This window comes from Otolemur garnettii, unplaced genomic scaffold (genome assembly GCF_000181295.1).
Source record: "Otolemur garnettii isolate 467f Iridium unplaced genomic scaffold, OtoGar3 scaffold00116, whole genome shotgun sequence".
NCBI classification, from domain to species: Eukaryota; Metazoa; Chordata; class Mammalia; order Primates; family Galagidae; genus Otolemur; species Otolemur garnettii.
Window position 1 is genome coordinate 1,770,225 of NW_003852511.1, and position 18,732 is coordinate 1,788,956.

Here is an 18,732-nt window from a genome sequence, read left to right on the forward strand (position 1 = left end):
AGTTTTTGGCCGGGGCCAGGTTTTGAACCCACCACCTCAGGTACATGGGGCCAGCATCCTACTCCTTGAGCCACAGGCGCTGCCTGCCCTGAAAATTTCTATTAAATATACTTAAAAGAATAAAACAAGAAAGATTATACAACAAAAATAAAGCCTAACTATATTCACCTAGGAAACTACAGATAGACTATTTTTAAAAAATACATAACTCAAGTTATTCATGAGTTAAAATATTTCTTTTAACACAATGTTTTCCCTGTAATAAAATTTATGTTCACTTTAGGAAAACTAGAAACAAATGCAAAAAGAAAACAATTATGCATAACACAACCACTATTAATTTTTTAATGTACCCTTGTTCCATTAATACACATATATATTTACTATGCTACTTAACAAGAAAATTTCTTCACTTAATATTCTGTGAACATTTTCCCATGTCATCAAATAGCCTTATAAACAAGATGTTTAATTGACTTAAATTATTTGATCCTCTAATTTAATGTTTTACTGCCAATATTTTTCCAGTTTTTCACATTACATCAAGCATCTTTATACATAAATATTTTAGACCACTTGTCATTATTTCATTGGGGCTACACTCTAATTCCTCACACAATTATTAACCTTCTACTTTACTGAAAGTTGCACTGGGTTTAACCTAAAGAACATGGGAAACTATGCTTGGAGTGCAGATCACTGCAGAAAATCGTCCCTTCTTTCTTCATTAATCTTTCACCCAGTGCCATGGAAGGATTGCCTTGTTGAAAGTCTACAGGCCCACGTGCAGGGGTAGCTGGTGATGTTCCCATCTAGACCACTCCTCGTCTGTCCCCTCTTGAGGGGAAGGGACAGAGAATCTTTTGGGTGTACTGACTGGCAAGGGAACAAATACCCAGTGTGGGACTGCTGCAGAGGACAGACTACCTGCAAAGGCAGTAATGACTCTGAAACAACAGAAAACAAATTAACGGGCTGGAATTCACAGGGTTGTACCCTCTTTTCAAAGCTATTTCTTCATCCTCTTAGCACAAGCTCAGCCATCCATGTGGCCCTCCTCTCATTTAAAAAAAAATTATTTTAGCATTTTGGTGTTACTGGGTGACTAAAGTTAATTAAGATTTTCCTCTATAAGCTGCACACCCATTTCTCTATGCATGTACCACAAATATGAGGTGGTCCTCCCAGGGGAGCTGAGGCACAGGAGCCAGAAATACATCCCCCAGGAAAGCAGATATGGCCTAGTGCTAGGCAGGCTCATCCAGGCAGAGGGACTCTGAGATTCCATTACTCCATCTTAAGTTCACAGCTCCCAAATAAATCTTTCAAAGAGTTCCCAATCCACTGGTTATTGGCTCTCAATAGGTCAGTCCTCATAAAGCCAAACACATTCTCTAATGCTAACCCATAACACCCGTCTTTTCTAATAGTCTGTATTCCACAATTTTATTTTGTTCTCTGGGAGGTAACTCAGGATAATCAACCACATCAAACTACACATAGACCAGTATGGATCTTGTTGAACTTGTATGGTGAGTCACATGACTAATTATGATCATTAGGACAGCATTATGACTGTGATTTTATAGTTAATTGCCAACTGTAAAAATAACACAAAATCCGGAATCCATTTTGTTCATCAAAGACATGTTACGTATTACTTTACAGAATGAACAGTTGGACCTAAGCACCGATGACACATCAAAAATAAATTCTGGGCTTGGCGCCTGTGGCTCAAGTGGCTAAGGCGCCAGCCACATACACCCAAGGTGGAGGGTTCAAATCTAGCCCGGGCCCGCCAAAACAACAATGATGGCTGCAACCAAAAAGTAGCCAGGCGTTGCAGCAGGCGCCTGTGGTCCAAGCTACTTGGGAGGCAGAGGCAGGAGACTCGCTTGAGCCCAGGAGTTGGAGGTTGCTGTGAGTTGTGATGCCACGGCACTCTACCCAGGGGGATAGCTTGAGGCTCTGTCTCAAAAAAAATAAATAAATTCTGAAATACAATTATGATTAGCTTACTTTGGGGATGGAAGTTTATCATGAACATACTGAACTTGCTGAAATCACCTTCAAATCTCTTCTTCCATTTCCATAATGTACTTCCATGAGAGGGTCTTTCTACTATGAGTATTATTAAAGCAAACCAGAGAAAAATGTTTAGATATACCCATTATCTCCTATAAGTCATGTGTTATCGATTCAACCCTGAGTAAATAAATTATCGAGCAGGAAAGAAGCAAACTCACTTATTACATAAAAATCTTCAAATAGGGGTGGTGCCCGTGGCTCAGTGAGTAGGGTGCTGGCCCCATATACCGAGGGTGGTTGAGTTCAAACCCCGACCCCAGCCGAACTTCAACAAAAAATAGCCAGGCACTGTGGCAGGCGCCTGTAGTTCCAGCTACTCGGGAGGCTGAGGCAAGGGAATCACTTAGGCCCAGGAGTTGGAGGTTGCTATGAGCTGTGATGCCACAGCACTCTACCAAGGGCAATAAAGTGAGACTCTGTCTCTAAAAAAGTAAAAAATCTTCAAATACTGATACACATGTGTTTGTTCAGATTTTCTTATTAGCATTTAATACAGAGAAATGATCTTTTACTCATAACTTTTGTTTGATTCCAACTGCAGAAATACAAAAAGTTATGAGAGTAATTGTAGTTCACTTTACAAATGTCTGACATGCACACTTTCTGCTGCCCAGCCCAGAGTGCTGTGGCTTCAGCCCAACTCACAGCAACCTCAAATTCCTGGGCTCAAGCAATCCTTAGCTGGGGCTACAGGTGCCTGCCACACCACCAGCTAATTTTTCTATTTTTAGTAGACCAGATCTCCCTCTTGCTCAGACTGGTTTTGAATTCTTAGGCTCAAAGGATCCTCCCCCCACAGCCTCCTAGAGTGCTAGGACTATAGGAGTGAGTCATCATGCCCAAGCCAAATTGAAATCTCTAAATGTTTTTCTTACTATGTTACATTTGTTGTCATCATATCTAAAGAAATGGAATTTGATGTCTGTTAAACCTAATGATCAAAACTGCAACTTTTTAATTTTGTACTGCATATCTCTGTGTTTATTAATATTTGTTATATTTTCAGAAAAACCAATCCGTAAGGAACTAGAAATTAAAAAAACTCCAGTTCCTTTGTCCTCTGCCATAAAGCAGCGCTATGCTAGTTGACATGGATGGAAGAAGATTCTGGATGAGTCCTGAACTCACAAGGAGACTCCCCAGCCGTGCAGGGCATGGGGAGGACCTGGCCAACACTGCTACACACCACACTTCTGGGACCAGTGTAACAACTAAAACCTCAGTGCTATGGAAGATGTGTGGAAATAAAGACACCTCACTTATTTCTGTAGTGTTTATTACATAATTCTAAGAGATCTTGATTAGGGAGCAAAATATTTGCATGCTTTCCACTATCTGTCTCCAAGTCTTATAAACAAGCAAACAGGCACACCTCTTACACACACAACTCAGCAACAGTGACAACACTAAGGCCTGACACCAGGCCTTTAGAGGAGCTTAAGAGTTTAGCTTTCCTCAACATGGGGAGGAAGCGCCCTGTCAAAGTCATCTCTGAGTGGGAACTCATCAGAACCCAGGGCAGGGCCAGAGAGCATGTGAGGCAGATTAACATAGTACAATGGGGAGGAAGACGGTGGCCCGGGCAGCAACTTCAACTCACATTTCTAAGATGAGCTGAGGAAATGATCTACCTGAGCTTAATAGGCCTGACCCCTGAGCACCACCAAGGCTCTCTGACCTTTTGTATATACATCAGTTTTTCATCCAGAATGGGGGGAAGGTGAGCGAAGGACTTCACAATGTCTCTATCCCAAAAGATATTACTGAGAATATTAATATCTTTACAAGACCCTTTATATTGGATTTTTGTAAGTAAAAAGCAATGTTACAGGTGGTCTCTAGCAAAATGCGTTTATTGCAGAGTTGAGGGGACCATCTTCAGGTGTTACCCATGCTCTACACGCCCTCCAAAGGTGTCCAACAAGTCTGGAAATTACTAGGAACCTCAGCACTCAGAGGAACAGTGCAAGAATTCAAAGCTATAAACAAAATACAGATATTACCATAAAGATTAGAAGGATCTAATGTTTAGAAATCTCATTTCCATTTAAGTTATAATTAAAGAACAAAAAGGATATAAGGCCTAAAAAATGTTCTGATGTGGGTCAAATTAGTCCATCTCGATTTAGGGACCTCTCAGGTGCTATGTGCCTTTTAAACCCACAGAACACACCCAGTATCTGAGCAACAGGAAACCAACACAAAAATGTAAGAATCGCCCACAGGATTAGAGGCACAGCCCAGCAGGTCTTTATTCTGAGTCCAACAAAAACAGAACAGTTAGTGGGAGGATGCTGTGTAAAAACCACTTCTCTGAGGATTATTAGTATATTTGCAATTTCTTTGGTATCTCCTCCCACTCTTCCCGTGAAGACATGAACTCTAAGAAACCCTCACCCTCTGACAGAGGCATTCTCCTTTCCATTCAACTATCCGACCAACAGACTCCACGTGGTGCCACGCAAACCCAGGCCCACGCTCTGTGCAGGGCTGCCAGATACTTCACGTAACAAGCTAAGCATAAAAGATGAAGGATTTTGGCTGATGAAATCGTGAGCCATACGGGGAAAGGCCAGTGTAAATGTTTACCCATTAATGGAAAGTCAAAGTACACACATTTCAGAGACATGTTAACGTGGGTTCAATCAGACAGACATCAGCAATCACCAGGCCAGTTTCCCTCACTTACACAAAAGTTTAATGTTTCAGTTAAGATAGAGTAGAAACACCATCCTCAGAATTGATATACACTTGATCTAGCTGATTAAGTCCCACACGGCTCTTTTGTTCATTACAAACAAAACGATGTAAAAAAATTCCCAAACTGCCACAGCATGAGTTGAAAACATACCATCTGCAGCTGCTTAGCCGCAGCTACTGCCCCCAAATCAAATGAAAGGCTCGAGAATGCTCGGCTGTGTTCTCTCTGCTCAGGAGGGTTCCCCGAATCCTCCCAGGCTGAAATTATTGCCAAAAATTGGCCAAATCAGCATCACCCATCTATGAGATACCCTGAGCAGATAGCAACAGAAAGGAAAAGAATGTATAACTCTCAGACTATCAAAACTCCGTAATGCTGCTAACACTAAAACCATTCGCATCCTATAAAACAACTGCTCAAATGTCCTTTATTTCAAAGAAGAGTCCCCCCCTTTCTAATTCGATAGTCACTAAGTTTTCCTTCTTTTCCAAGTTTTCAAGAACAGGAACACTCCCCTCCTCCAAGAGAAAAGAAAATTTCAGTCCAAAACTAGATATGATCTCTTAATATAGAGCAGATTTGAGCATAAATCTGCTCCCTCAAACCTGAAATCAATAAGCCCATGTTCCTGGGACACTGTGGATGTCAGGAGGTGACCCTCTGGAAGGGATATTTACGTGTGGTATCACCAGAATTACTCCACACATCCTTGGAAACCCACAGGATAATTCTAGAGAACACAAAACTCAGGAGGCCAGGAAAGGGGCCGCTCCATCTCCACACCCTGAGAGCAAGGTGCGTTAACAGACCACTTGCTCCCTTTGGCCTAGTCTCCAAAGCTCAGGGTGGGTCAGAACTGGCGCTTCAGGCGTCTTTCAAGGTGCCAGCCTGCAGTCCGCCCAGGGTCCTTTCAGGTTAAAGCAGTGTAATGCGAGCTCATTAGAGGGGGAATCACACGCACAACTGCATCCTTACTATTTGCCCCTGACCCCATCTCAGCCTCCCTCCTAGTAGGAGATGAGCCCAGGACTCAACCTCCTTTGAATGGCAGGAAGGCCAGAGGAAAGCCCTGCAGTCATTTGAAAGGTTTTTGCTCCCAAGGAACCCTCTGGCTCCTGAATAAATGATTCCCATTATTCCATTCATCAATTGTCTCTTAAGCCTTCTATTATGAGTCTGAATTTTAATCAGGGACTAGGTCTTTTATTCCATCCCCTGATCCATGTCCGCAGTAACATTTCTTTCAGAGTTACAGAATCCGCCACTAAGCTCACTGTCGCTTAGACTCCAGCCTCCCTTCCTCCACCCAGAACTAAACTACCTCCAGTGGCACAAAAAGAAAAACTACTTTGAGAAATATTATTAGAAAACCGCCTCTATTTCCATAATGAAAGCACCAGGAGGGCCAACACCCTCTCTGCCTTACTCACCACAACTCGACTCCCTAAAACTGTGCCTGGCACAGAAGAGCACCCGGTAAGAACTGGACGAGGGACTGGACACATCTGAGGGCCTGCCGTGTGACAGGCAGCTTTCCTCACTGACTCTTCTCTCTAACACCATGAGGCAAGTCAAACTTGTTTCCATTCACAGGTGCAGAAGCTTAAAGAGTCAGCAGCTACAAGGCACAAGGCCAAGGAAGAAGGCCCCTCAGTCTCGGCGCATGTCTGTGATCCCCTCACAATGTCCTGGGATTAGAATATAGCAGTGAGGGGCCCCAGGTCAAGAGGACTTTTATTTTGCAGTCAAGAAACAAGTACCAGAGAAGCCCCAAACCCAGAGTCCCAACACCCCACATCAAGCAAAGCACCCTAAAACCCAGCGGGCAAAGCAGAACCAAAAAACTGGCAACGCTGATTCCACAAGCCACCCACAGATGGCCAGCTACCCAACACTGCCCAGCATCAGGTGAAGTTAGGTCAGGTCAAAACATCACCAGAAGAATGAGAACAGAGTGATAGAGACCCTGCTGGGCCCGCATTCCACATGATCCACCTCCTGGGTGCCCCCTGCCTTTTCAGCAAGCCTGAGTACAGACCACTCAACGCAAGGTGCGGGTAGTAGCTTTTAAAGTAGACAAAACTACCCTAAATTAACCCACACAGCCCTAAGAAAAATCTTCCCATATGGACAACATACTGTACACGCAAAATAACCATTAGTCCAGGACAGCTGAAAAAACTTACTAGTACTTGTTTTATGGCTAGGGAGGTTTAGCAACTCAGAATTTAAGCAATAGAGGGAATAATAAACAGGGCAGCAATTAAGCCTTAAATTGTTAAGTCAACTAGGTTTTTATTTTGCTGGACAGTATCTTTAGCAACCATGATTTTAATCAGTAATTTTATTTTCTTTGGGTTTAGTTTAGTCTCCTCCACACAGTATGAAACTGAACTCAAGAAATTTTAGTTTTAATAACTGATGCATTTGAACTAGAAATATTTCTTCATTTTGCAAAGATAAACCGATGTATTTTCTTTCACCTAAAGTTTTCCTAATAGCCCATGTAAATAAACAAGTATTATCAGGATCCCTCTCCTCAGAAGCAAAGGAGCTTAGCTGGGCCCAGTGCCACCAGCCAGCCTGGGCCAGCACTGCAGCAAGTGTTAGCAAACCAGCAAAAGCAACCACTGATCTGCAGCACGTACGAGATCCAGTGGAAAACGGCCAAATCTGATGTGAAAATCGCACTCTTAGAGGGAAAGGGGAAGTAGAGATGTGACTTAAGATAAATACACAAATATCTAAAAGAAACAGCTCCTAAAATCACTTGACAAGTGGACATGACTTCTGAAAAGGGAAAGTGATCAAGATGAAATGAAGCAAGCCCAATGTGGCGATGTAATTTACAGTATATGACAAAGTAAAAAAAAAAAAAAAAAAACTTATTCTGAGTGGAAGAAGCTTTAAAGGGCATACTGCATCATTCCATTTACATAAAGTTCCAGAACAAGCAAAACTTATCTATGGCCAAAAAAAAGGAACAACGATCGTCTGAGACCAAGGCGATGAAGTCAGAGGATGGGGGTTGGAGGATAAACTGGGCGTGAGAGAACTTTCTTGAGTGGCAGGAACATCTGATATCCTAATATAAGAATGGGTTACACAGGTGTATGCACTTGTCAAAACTCACAGAAAGATACGCTTAAGGTTTGTGCATTCCACTCTGTACCTTTTCCCTCAGGAAAATATAAAAGTTTTGAACTCATTTATAAATATAATACTGTGTGTATATTCTCTGGATAAACAGCTGAAACAGGTTCAGTAATTTTATACCAAATCATCATTTATGTCACGGATGTATCCAAAATAATTTTACTTTTAGGTTTATGACACACTCTACAATCTTTAGCAAATTATGGTAAAAAAAAAAAAAATCAGAATGACTATCTTCTTCCGTGATGGACAAGTTAATAATAACCCCTTCGAAAATACTTCCCTTTGATGTTGGCTTTGTTAATAAAATCCATTTCTGGAGTGGTAAAACCAGGCAAAGAGATCAGCTTGATTTTAAGCAGACCCAGTTATTAGAAACACTACCCTGTTAAATGAACAACTGGACATGTTTTATATGAATGTGCTGGTCCCAGACAGAGCCTAGAGTGTCCCCTGCATAAAAGAGTCCCTTAACAAAAATTCAAATCCTATTTTCCAGAGCTTAACTTAAGCTCTACCTTCCTCAAATGTTTTCCTGACTAGGCAAACGCACCTTACTCTTAGCTATAACAAAGAGGCTTTCATTTGAAACAAGCTGTAGCGCCCGCCTGTCCTATGCTCTCATTTCCACAGGAACCTTTTCCTAATATATGTGACCATCAGCTCTGGGAGAACGTTTACAGTGGAATTGATAATTAGTTAGTTAATAAGGCACCCATGCAATAGGCCTAGTGGTTAAACTATTCTGAATTGGTAACATGAAGAAGTCTGAATAGAGAGCACTCAAAGGTCCCTTTGAAGCCTAAAACTCTATGAGCCAATTTATTTGCTAACTGTGACCTGGGGCTGGAGGACAGGGATAAAAGGTCAAGGTCCAAACCATCAGAGTCTCACACTTTTGGGTGCCCCCTGTTAACAAAGAAATAGAATGCCAGAGTTTAAAAAGACCTCACGTTGGTGTGGCCCCATATCCTCATTTAAAAATCAGATCATACTTATTGCCTCAAGAAGCTGAGTTAGCCAAGTCCACCAAGTCTTCTTATAATAGCAGGGAATCTATTTTGCTCTTCTATACAGTGTTCCAAATAGTTCTTTTTTTCTTTTATAAATTACCATTTTTCTCCTTAGTTTCACCTGATCTAGAAAAGGAGAAAGTAAAATTTCACTTTTAAATACACTAAAGCTTGCAGTAATGACCAGGAAAACAAGGGGCTGTTGTCAGTACCATGCTCCATGAAGGGGGGTACCTTGATGGTCCCCTCCCTCCTCCCTCCTCACCACCTCCCAGGCCGCTACAGCACGGGAAGCGCAGATGTGATAAGTATTTGCTCCTGGAATGACAAAATAGTAAGATCAGAACGTGTCTCGCTCCTGATTCTGTGCACATATCCTGCACCAACTCAACATCCCCTCTGCTCCACAGCTTATTTCAGAAAGAAGTGAGTTACGGTGCCAAGCTAAGAGGATGAATTTAGAAAGCTCCACATAACCAGACGCACAGCGACAGCAGCCATCAGACATCACCCAGATTTAACTGCCCTAAAATTAGCAGTTGGAGCAAAGTAGTTACAGCATGATTGCGTCAGAGCCATTCTGACTGGCTTGTTGCCAGTTTTAAACAAATTGTCCTGCTTTCCCTACCAGAGAAACAATATTTTGGAATCGAGCCAGCTAAGCATTTCAGTGAATGTTCAAATTTTAGCTTTGCTATTAATGTTTTATAATTCAATGACAAGGTGAACAAAGTCTATATGGGCTACATCTGCAAGGGTGTTATTTTCTTTGTTGTAAAGCATTTATTCTCTGGGTGAGTAAAGTACTGTAGATGAATCCTTTTAAATATTTAAATGCCTGAAATTTATTTAGGGAGTCACATTCAACTGGCTTAAACAAAGATTATGCAAATCTAGCAAAGTATAAATGCAAAACAAAAATTGTTTTCCTCTTACACTGCTTTTAATCTTGGCAAAGACTCAAGAACTAAAAAAGTGTTCTCTGCATGATCACAGAAGAACCCACTTGCTTCCCCACAAAGAATATATAACCCGATTCAATCAGCAGAACTGCTACCTCACTGTAAATTACAAAATTTCTAGTTAATAATAGACAATCCACTGGCTGACAGAACAGGGCATTTTTTAGACTAGAACAAGAAGCTCATTAGCCCAACCCTCAGCCTCCACTTCCCTTTCAGAGAAGAGATAATTCATCAAGAACGTTCTTTCCCCTCCCCCTTGTTCCTTCCTTTCTTTTCATTCATTTCTTGTATGGTGATTTCTTGAAACCTACCATACCTCAGGAAGCAGCCACGGATCAAGACAGGAGCCCTGCAGTTGGTGTCAAGAGACCTGGGTTTAACTTAACTAACAGAAGAACTAGGACACAGAAAACCACAATTTCTCTCATTAAACCTTAGTTTTTGCATCTGTAAAAGGAAAATAATCCTACCAGCCTTAAAGATTCTCAAGTATCTCTGAGAGAATATAAATGAAAGTTTAATAACTTCTTTAATTTGCCTGTAGTAACGGCTCTTCCTAATTCTTTATTCTGTTTGTTAGTCAAAAACATGTCTCTTTCACTCATTTGTATCATTTAAAACTTTTTTAAGGGGAAAACTGAGCCATTATTCAAGCAAATAACTTAAAATGATCCTCAAATAAACAAAATTGGTTGATAAATTGGATATTTGTACTATTATTTATAAAGGCTAACCTCTCAGCCTTGCCAATAATTCTCATAATAGCGGGCCTTACTGTACTAAAATAAACAAATAGAGGTTAGAATGGTACCTCCCTGATTTCATGCAGTAAAGGAAACAGTACAATACTAGGATATTAAAGAGAAAGGATTTTTACCACCTAAAATTAAGACTATGGCTACTGAACATCTACTATATTTAAGGCATAAATAATATGCCAATGTACTTCGCAAACCTCAAATTTAAACTAGTAAATCAACAAATGATGTACTATATGCTACTAATGGAGTTTTTTAAATCATTACTTTCTGTAGAAAATCATCATTGCTACTCGACTGAGAGATAAAGGACAACAGAGCTGCACAACTCAGAAATGATTTCTTTTTAGTGATCTTTATTAATTAAGACCAAACTAGGGTTTTGAAGCGAACTGCAGCCTCATGGGCGTCAAATAGGGCTGTGCAGTCATGAATGGGGACAGACTTTGAAACCAGGGAAAGATGTAAACCACACTCTCTCATGAAAGGAGAACGCCAAGGGTGTCCAGACTCCCCAGAGCCACACCTGTTTGAACGGAGCTATAAAGATCCTGATGTTACAGATGGATAGCTATTAAAACCCTCTTCAGAAACTACGTCCACATCCTTGCCAATTCCCTATCAGAGTGTAATCACAGGTCCCTTCAAACGACCTTGAAAAGATCGAAACTGAGATACAAGTGGCTGTGCAGACAGATCACATGCAACAGAAACAATCAGAACTTTGGGCAACATTATTAACAGAGTTCAATAGAAGCCAAGACACGAGAAGTTCTTTCATGTTCAAACCCACCACTCCAAAACATTTCTTTAATAAATACTTGTTTGCTGAGAGCCTAGTACGTAGTAAAACTACCTAAGTGCCAGGAATACAGTAGTAAACCAGAAATGTCTCTGCCTGTCTGGGGCTCTTACACTCCACTGCAGCGAAGGAAGGCGGCCATGACCCGGTATCATACCAGGTCCTGGGAAGCGCTGAAGATTGAAACTGCAAAGGAGGCTGGGTGGGAATAGGTAGCTCTAGTCTAGCTGGAGGCCGCAGGAGAAAGCAGGGCTTGCAGCTCTCTCCCCTCATCCACTCTTGGCCCATATGCTTCACTAACCTATGGAAAGCCAGGCCTGCTTTGCAGCAGGGGTGGCTGTGTGCTCCACTCCAGCCAGTCACATACAGACAACTACACTGTTAATCTACCTTTGCAACGTACTTATTCATTTAGAACAGGGGTCTTCAAACTTTTTAAACAGGGGGGCCAGTTCACTGTCCCTCAGACCACTGGAGGGCCGGACTGCGGGCCCAGGGACAAGTCAGCTGCTAAGCAGGACAAGAGGCGGCAAAAACACACAGCGGGCCGGATAAATGTCCTAGATGGGCTGCATGTGCCCCGCGGGCTGTAGTTTGAGGATGCCTGATTTAGAAGTTGCTGGATGGGCAAATGATCAGAGACATCCTTCTACCCTGATCTTGGGACAGGTGATGGTTAAATGGGGTAGTATCATGCTTTTTAAACAGCCGAGTTCAATTAGAAGCTTTCCAAGAATACTATCGCCATTACACTGCCCTCCCTTCAAAAAAATGAAACCCCAATACAAGTAACCCCTAAGCAAGTCTGTAAGAAAACGGGCCAAAGTCAGCGCAGAAAAAAAGAATAAATACAGTAAACACAGAGCCGGTTAAGAGTGAAATCTGCCTTGGGCTTCCCTCACAAGACCCTGCAGGCCCCATAGAAACTTTGTTTCCAGTTATGAACTCTAACCAGTGACAGGTGGAAGCAGTGGTCTCTAAACAGGGACCACACATTTCAAAGGATAATGAATAACCCCTTGAGATCCAAGAGAAAATATTTCTATTTTTATTTATTTTTAATATCATCTTAAAATTTTCATTAGTTGTTTTATAATGTCCCTATCTTAGCATAGTAATGTGTATGCATATACATACACATATATTATATGTGTGCACAAACATGTAAACATGTATATGTTCAGAATGTCCGTAAAGGACACCACTATGCATATTCATATATGTGGACAGATAAATGTTGGAAAACGTTTAGAGACCCTACTCTAAAGAAAACATTGTTCTTTGGAGGAGGGCATTAAACACATGAAATAGTAAAATTTGCCCTGGAGGGAGTTTAGTTTCTAATTGCTTATTAGAGATTCCAATACAAAGAACAGTATCCAGAGATATTACTGACCCACGTGAAAGCCCACTGTTCAACAGAAAACCAACTGTGTCATCAAAAACACCACTAGAAGACAGGGAAAGCAATCCTTATGCTCACTATACGGCATACCATGCCCTAAGCATTTCTCAGGAATCTTCTTACTACCCCACACAAGAGTCCGTCTCAGCAAGTGTAATGCTTATTTTCCCAAAGAATTCTTACTTTCTGCAGTAACAAGTTTTAACATTGGCTCTTTACCTAGAGTCTTTTTTTACTTAAGAATAATAGAATATACAACTAAATAGCCTTTTGGACTACTCGGATCCCATGAACGGCTCAACTAAACGGAGATTTCTCTCAGCAGATTTAGCAAACATGCAAAAATTACTTGGAATAATCTAATATGCAGGGTCCAAGATGCCTCTTATGGCTAAATTAATGAAATAGGAAGAGAAGTGTATCAAATTAAAACACCGGGAAAACGGAAAAAAAACTGTAGTTTTCTTTCCCACTATCTGGAAGCAATTCAACATAATACCAGACTAACAAATGCATTTTTTAAAAGTCCAACATTTTGATTTTTCCTATAATCTCAGTGCCTAAGGCTCCAGAGGTCACAGGTCACAGTGTGGCCTCCGTTTCTCTGTCATCCAGTCAACCAGTCATTACTTATTTCTTAATCACCAACTATATGCAGAATATGGTCCTACTTACTAGAAACACACTGAAAATGAATTCATTTATTACTCAGAATAACTTGGTCAGCAGAACCAGCAAAGAAGGTCTGACAAGCTCTTTCAGGAAATTTGTGTGGAACGATGGAGATATATGGGCTACTTGTAAAAAATTAAGTGTGTTAGAACTAAACTGTAACCAAGAGTGTCACTTGAGGGAAGCTTCCGGAGATACTACTGTGACTGTCAGCCACCTTAACAATCTCATCCACGACTTAGGTGATGATATAGACAGTACAATCTAACATGCAGGCAGCATTTCTTTGGGAGGACGGGCAAGGGTACTAAAAACCATGATCAAATTCCAAAAAGCACAATGGGAAGAACCAGCTAAAATAGAGCAAAACAATAAATGTTAGTTTTACAGTCACATTCAGTCCAAGATAGGAAGACCCATGTGATTAAGGGCTCGGAGGTTTTAGGGAACAGGAAACTGACTGAGTCAAAGAAGCATGGCCACTAAAAGGAATGCAGCCTCGGGCTGAATCAGTGCAAGCAGGACACACAACCTAGGAAGGGCAAGGTCCTGGTGGGTCCTACAGGTCAAGTTGCAAGAAGAAAACTCAGTAGAGGACTCAGATTTCACAGGTACATTCTGCTCCTTGAGTAACTGAAAATACCTCTGGAGAAGGATTCTTCTGTAGGGCACCAAGGGAGTAGCACCGGAATACACAGGTTGAATTACATTTCAGTTCTATAAGTCAAGAACGTTCTAATATTCAAAACCATCTGAAAGGTGGTGACCTCCACCCTTTACTGGCAGTGTTGGGTGTTGCTGCAAAACTACCGACAGAGATTATATGAAGGGACCCAAGTATCACAAAAAGGTAAGTTGGGGGTGGGGAGCTCAGTGACTCCCAAACTCTGGTCCTTAGTGAAGTTTTCAACGATCCATGCAAAAGGAAAACACGCTTGTATGGATGGCTATAAGTGCATACATGTGGTAAATTTTAACCGATGTCTTCTTTGGCTGGGAAGAACTCTCTTTAGTCTGAAATCATATATATCCTTCTCCTTCCTCACAGTTTCTTTCAGTGTATTAATGTATCTTGATGAAATGCATTGACAACAGAGCAGCGGTTCCCAACCTGTAGGTCGCCACCCCTTTTTTCCATTTGTAACAACAGAGCAATTAGAAAGGTTGAGAACCACTGCAATAGAGAGTAACTGCTGTTGTTAATTTCTGCTATACTTAGACAGTAACAAACCCGACCATCCTTAATTTTTTTTTCTTTTTTTGCAGTTTTTGGCCGGGGCTGGATTTGAACCCACCACCACCGGTATATGGGGCTGGCGCCCTACTCGTTGAGCTACAGGTACTGCCCTTTTTTCTTTCTTTCTTTCTTTTTTTTTTTTCAGCTTTTGGCCGGGGCTGGGTTTGAACCTGCCGCCTTCAGCATATGCAGCCAGCGCCCTACTCCTTGAGCCACAGGCACTGCCCACTTAAATTTTTGTTTTTAATTTTACAGGTAAGTAAAAACAAAAAGTATGGACACAACATGAAATGGTAACCTTGAAGGTCCTTTCTGGTCCAGAGATGTAGTGACAGCCAGACTCAACTTTCTGCATATTTTTTTCTTTCCTACTATCCAATTGTTACATAGTGTCACACACGGTGAAAAAAGACATTATCAGGGAATTGAGTCACACTAAATATGAAATCTCTGGGAAACAGAACCTTTACAGCAAGTCAAATCTGGCTCCAGTCTACTATTACTTGTTCTTTGAAACCAAATTTTATAAATCATTCTTTAAAAAGACCAAAATAATCTGTATCTGAAGTTCTGCAATTTTTAAAGTCCTATTACACCGTTAGCCCTCCTTTAAAAGGAGTCACAGCTAAATGTTGATTGGAAGAGAAAAGTAATTTCTGAATACTGATCTCAAAGTAAACCAACTAGCTATACGCCTCAGGAGTGTTTACACACAAACTATACACCAAGACAAAGAAAAGACATAAGAATATAAACTATCCCAATCAGACAGGCATTTTCATTCCTCCAATACATTTATTTTGAACATTAAAAAAAACAACCTAAAATCTTGTTGCCAAAAAGTATCATGAAATTACTTTATCCAAACTCATTAGTGACAGATGATAGAGCCAGGAAGCTCGAGGTTCCTGTCCTTATACTCGTCTACTCTCACCCTGCAAGGAAATTAGGTACATTAACAGAAACAAACAAAAAAAAAGACTGAGACATAGTCCATTGCATACTTTAGGACTGTACTTCATATTTCATTCAATTTCAAAACAGGAAAAAACCGTGGCTTTTCAGTCAGTAATAACAGTTTAAATTTTCTTAAATTTAGCATGTCTTTGAAAGGATTTGTAATCCTAAACCATCACCCTAAGTAGATCAGTAGTTCAAAGCTCTATGCCTTCCTCAAACTCAAAAAATAACCCTGCATTTACCAATTATGGCTGGGGGGCAGGGGTAGAGAGCTGTATTCACATAAATATGCAGTTCTTTGCAATGTATGCAGTAAACACAACCACAATTAAACTAGTTTTGATGCCCAAACTTAGTACTTTTGAACCAGTATCAATTACCAAACAAATGCCCTTTGAGGGGAGTTCACTAATATCCCTCACTTTCAGAAATAGATTCTTCATTTCAAAGTGAATAATCTACTTCCCTTTTTGCCTCAGGTAAAAATATCCCCCGGTGGACAGGTGTTTAGTTAAGTTCAAGTATTAAGGAACCCTTCAAAGTACTATTCCAGTCTTGAGGGAAAAATAAATGTTGTATTGCACAGCTTTGACTATTATACAATAAGCACAGAAGCCACATCTGAATATCTGAAATTCTATGAGACTAACAGTTACACTCCATAAAATTAAAGCTCTCTGAGAAAATCCCAGACTTAAAAACATGAAAAGCATTTTATGAAAAATATATACGTAAAGCAACTGCGTACAATCTGTGGCCCAGACGCCAAGCCAGAAGCTCCACCCCCATACCTGCGATGAAGCTCTGGCTCTATTTTCCAGACCCAGGGCTTACACTGCTTCTGATTCAAGTTCATTTCACCCCATCTATAGGTAGCATGTGGGTACTGATAAAAGCTGTTTCTGATTTCAGTTCTTACTTCCCAGATGTTTGCTCGGTAATTTTCCTTTTTTTCATTTTCTTTCAGCTATTTATGAATACACTCTAATTTAGAACAAACAAATTGAACATGTCATAGTTTAAGCTAAGCAAGGCACAAAATAAAGGAGAGCTGTAAAGATCATTGCAAGATATTTCTCCAGCTTATATGTAAATTTGCCTATCTAGGCAAGTCTTGGACAGGCTGTTACGGCCTTAACAACGTAACTGGGAACTTGCTGTTGCTGCTGCTGCTGAAACAGTCAACTACAAGCTACTGTGCTTGTCATAAAAGGAGTGTGCTTTGAAATGAAAAATCGAATATCATGTGAGGGGAAGGAAGTAAAGATATCCCTAGCATGAATCATGCAGATAAACTTGAACTGCCTCTCTTCCCCAATGATCGATGGCATCTTTAGGAAGAATCAATGTGATGTGTGCCCAAAACTCAAAAATTAAGAGTACACTTTCCCATGAATGATACTTCTATACCTCTCTGAAACTCAATCAAGCAGAAAACATCCTGTAAGTGGAAACGTTATCTAAACAGGATTATAAAGCTCACGGAACTCTGAATTCTTCAAATAAGCCCAAACTTGAAACAGACATTCTTAAATAGGTGACTAAATACAGTAACCAAGTTGTCTCTTGAAATTCGCCTTTAGGAATGCCAGAAATAGTTAAGAGTCCACCTTTTGATATCTGCCCAAATACTCATTGGTATAACTTTTCTAAGAAAGTGATATATTTCAAAAGAAACACGTTTGGGGGAATATTTTCTTCAAGAACTAATTGTAAGACTAGAATTATTATTAATAAGACCTAGACTGCAAACACAGGCAACTCAAACGTGCAGTTTACTAAATGCCTGTCATAAGAAAGCCATCTAGTGTTAAGGTTTAGAAATGGAAACTGCAGACAAAAGAGGCAAAGAAAAGAAAAATCTGCGCGACTATTTTGAACTTACTGAGCAAACCCGTGAGAATCACCAAGATTCTCTGGGGGGTGGGGGTTAGTTTATTTTTCTTGTTTTATTTTTTTTTAAAGGCTTCCTTGTCAAAATCAAGTCTAAATCTAACCAAGATCCAAAACGTCTAAAATGTTACTTAGACCAAAATTACGTTTTGGTGAGCACCATTCCGTGACCAATGCCTTGATTTTCCAACCCTCAGGCTAGAGTCATCTCGGGCTGAATTAATTTAACTGAAGCCGGTTAATGATGACAAATGCCTCCCAGAGGGGTAATGCCAAGTTGTTCTCTTCCCCACAAGCCTCGGCTCTCTTGTGAATGATGAGCCGAAATTGATTCTTGGGGTTTGCGGCACGACTGAAAATTAATCTGTAGGTGCTCCTGGGGATACTCCCTGGACGTGGTCAAACTGCCCTTGCTGATGTGCCCTGAAGAGGCCCAGGAGCGGAGGACCCAGCGCGGCACCGGCGGGCTGGGAAAGTGGGAAGAAAGGTCGCGCCGAGTGAGCAGGGCGCTCGCGGCTGCCCGGGGTCTTACAAAGACGGAGCGGTCCGGCGAGGGCGCGCGCTGTCCCCGGGAAGGGACCCGCCGCAAGTTCGCCGCCTCGGCCCGCGGAGCGCCGGGGAAGCCGCGTCCGCACGGCGAGCCCCTTCCCCGGGCGCCTGGAGTCCTCCTCAGCGCCCGCGTCACCGGGACACGGATAGCCTTTCGGCCGATCGATAACTTGGAGAGAACAGCGAGCGGAGGCGGCTGCTCGTCCTCCGGGGCTCGGGAGCGCCGCGCACACGCCAGCCGGACCCCGCGCCGCGCCCCCCGCACCCCCCGCCGTCCTCAGCCCCCACGGGCGCCCCCGGAAGGCAGCCCCTTCCCCTCAAAGACAGTCCTCGCCTGGCCAGGCCACCTCGAGCCGACCCTTCGCCCGCTCCCAGTCCGCTCCCCCGACACGCACCTCGGAAACGCTGTCCGCCGGGACCTGCTACAGCCCGCGCGCGCCGGGCGGCGCGTACCGGGGCCGCCGCCTCGCCGCCCGCCGCTGCCCCGCGCTGCCCATCGGCCCGGACTCTCCCCGCGCCGGGCTCCGGCCGAG

At 42.0% G+C, this 18,732-nt stretch overlaps 1 protein-coding gene and 1 pseudogene across 3 annotated transcripts in view; one reads left to right on the forward strand and one right to left on the reverse strand.

Moving 5' to 3' along the window:
* The window catches only part of SIPA1L2 (signal induced proliferation associated 1 like 2), a 234,625-nt gene extending 215,991 nt beyond the window's left edge, over positions 1 to 18,634 (reverse strand). For all 3 annotated transcript variants that reach the window (XM_023517656.1, XM_023517655.1, XM_023517654.1), the window contains exon 1: positions 18,595 to 18,634. The gene's annotated coding sequence lies outside the window, so the exon portion shown is untranslated. The remainder of the gene's footprint in view (positions 1 to 18,594) is intronic.
* Positions 1 to 18,732, forward strand: part of LOC105887761 — an 83,518-nt pseudogene that overhangs the window by 28,552 nt on the left and 36,234 nt on the right.